Source organism: Chrysochloris asiatica, unplaced genomic scaffold (genome assembly GCF_000296735.1).
Source record: "Chrysochloris asiatica unplaced genomic scaffold, ChrAsi1.0 scaffold00004, whole genome shotgun sequence".
Lineage (NCBI taxonomy): Eukaryota > Metazoa > Chordata > Mammalia > Afrosoricida > Chrysochloridae > Chrysochloris > Chrysochloris asiatica.
Window position 1 is genome coordinate 28,588,626 of NW_006408522.1, and position 2,911 is coordinate 28,591,536.

Genomic DNA, 2,911 nt, shown 5'->3' on the forward strand with positions numbered 1-2,911 from the left:
TTCAAGTATTGTTTCTTCCCATAATCTCTGCCCTCTATTTTGTGAACTCAACTTACATGTAGGTTAGGTTGTTTTGAGTTACATGTATATTAGTCTTGTTTTGAGTTCTGTTTTGATGTTTTATAAGAATTTGATTCATCTAAATTATTTGATGATGAATCTTCAGTTATCTAAAATGGACCACTTAGCATTTTGGATTTTCTAGTACTTGACTGTGGAATCATCCAGCAAGAGAAATGATAAAAACAAAGAGACTGATGTACTGATTTTAAAAGCATCACATTTTGCTTATTTCATTGAACCCTTTTGAATTCTATATTAATTTTATTAGCAATTAACTATTTGCCAACAGCTAAAATATAAACAATATAATTTTAAATGTCACAATGATAGAATGACTATGAAATTCTTACTGCATAAATATATGTAGCATAAGGATTTTTCTTGTAGGGCCCAAAGTAAATCTTTTAGGATCAATACCTTGGTTTTTAAAACATAACCTTTAAAATATAATGAATCAATTACTTTACAAGGTTTTTTGGTCAATAAGTTTATTAACATTCTCTGAAACAATTTCATAGGAAATTGTGGTTTGGTTTAGCTCTTAGCAACCCGCTCTTGAGCTCTGAGAACGCTTGCCTTCTTCTGAGCCACCCAATCTTTCTTCTGGGCAAGAGACATTTTGGGACGATTTCATGTCTTCTTTTTAACATCTTTCTTAGGCTTCTTCTCATAAACAGGATTCTCATGGATAGCAGTATGTGCTTTCTTATACATCTCCTCCATCATGTCTGGAGTTATGTTGTTCTTTATGTATTGAGAGAGAACTGTTTCTTGTAAGCATCTTCATCTTCTTCCATTAGGTAACGCATATAATCTGCAATATTCTGACCCATGATGTATTTCCGATGTACTTCTGCATTGAATTCCTTGCTTTCTGAATCATAACCAGGGAAGCGCTTGGTACTGTGAGGGATAGACAAGTCTTCATCCACAGTGCCCTTCAGAGCCCCAAAAACTTTATTTCCAGTAGTAGTTTTGGCAAAGCCTGCATCCAAGTAGCAGGTGAAGGCACCAGGTTGATCATCAATGCTTTCCACATTGTATTCATCTCCTGTTACCTCCACTTAGCCTCCGTAGATTTGATCCATACCAAACCTATTGAGAAGTCTGCAGGCCAGCAGCAGGCCAGTACAATATGCCACAGCATAATTTTTTAGGCCAACTTTCACACCATACTTTGGGAGTCCGTGAGCATATGCTGCACAGACAATCATATCCCCTTCTATACAGGCATAAGCAATCTGGCAAATGATATCTCTGTTGGTTACATGAACAATCATCTTGTATTTGGGTGTGTTGTATTTATTTTTATTCTGAATTACCAAGCATTTTCAAGCATAGTAATCAGTTTTACCCTCTCGTTTTCTTCTAAATTTCACTTGGTATCTCTTGAAGTAGGCCTTGTTCTTGACAACTTTAAGAAAACCCATGTTGGCGTCCGCGTCTTGCCACAGACCTGCAGAACCAGCAGCTCTACAGGTGGAGAGAAAAGCCAATTACTTTACAGTTTACATTAAATTTACTCAGATCCTTTTTTCTCATGCTTTCCTACAAAGGCTTGCAGAACTTGAATGTACTTTATCTATGTCCCCTAGGTTTAATGGCATGGGGTATTGGACAGGCTAATGTGTTCTGAATCAGTGTTCTTTTAAGTGAAATAGTTCAGGTTTTATCATTGTAATGCCTGAAGTATGTGCGTTGTAAATATGTTTTGAGATATGGACTTTATTTTCACAGTGACTGTCAAATAGAATTTGATAGAAGCAGTCCATTTAAGTTATGAGTTCCTCCAGCACTGAAAAAATACTGCCTCTTTGGGGGGCTGTGAAAAATCATGAAGAGCCAAGAATTGCATCTAAGGCTTCTAAACAAAGAATTGTCTCTTTTTTATTGAATGCAAATCATAAATGCAATAGTATTAAACTCTTGTAGTATGGATAAATTTGAAGAGGCAGAAAAACTAAATAAAGTTTTTTTGTGTGTGTGAGGAGCAAGTCAAAATGTCTAGGCAACATCTTAACTGGTCTCATATTGGTACCCAACTCATTAAGATTGAACCTGAACCTGTCATTCTCAATTACTTTCATGTTGCCTCTTGCATTGTCTTGCTCTTTCTTTTCTTCTACTTCACCTTGGGAATGAAGCAAAAAGAAAGAAGTAATAGCTGGAGGGAGGGAGTGACTAAATAAGGAAGGAAAGAAGGATAGAAGGAAGGCAGAAAAAAGAGAGGGAAAGAAGAAGGAAGGAAAATATATCCTGAGTCAGTAAAGCAATTAATCAGCATTTAATATTTTCTTTGGCTCTTGATTGGCAAAAAAAAAAAAAAAAAAAAAAGCAATTAAAAGGCTACAAGCAATTTTGAATGAATCTTTTGAGATTTAAATATCAGGTAATTAAATGCACTCTTCTGTTGGGATCATTTATAAATTTGATGGCTTTTCCTGGGTGGCTAGAAACAGGGTATCTAGGAATAAGTCCAAGAACATGAAAACAAGAGAGAAATGTTTAAATGTGGCCTTCCACTGAGGTCAAAAAGGATAATGTGTTCAGCTTCCCCACAGTGGGCCTGAGGGCATAAAGTCTGCAAGTCTTTCAGGCACACTTCCCTACTTGTTAGAATCCTCCATAGTTCTGGTATTAGGGGAAATAAAACCACAGATCCAGTTAAGATGAATCCCCCTCCTCTACACATATACACACACACAACCTACTCCACAAACCTGTAATTCAGATTGCTTATTCATTTCTATACATCTCATATATGTCTCATAAATCACTTCAGCTACAGAAGGTTGTTGTTGTTAAGTGCAGTGGAGTCGGTTCCGACTCATAGTGACCCTGCACAGGG

General features: G+C 36.4%; 1 pseudogene; it reads right to left on the bottom strand.

Moving 5' to 3' along the window:
* Positions 1-597: 597 nt before the first annotated feature.
* Positions 598-1,493, bottom strand: LOC102824498 (annotated as a pseudogene).
* Positions 1,494-2,911: the final 1,418 nt, after the last annotated feature.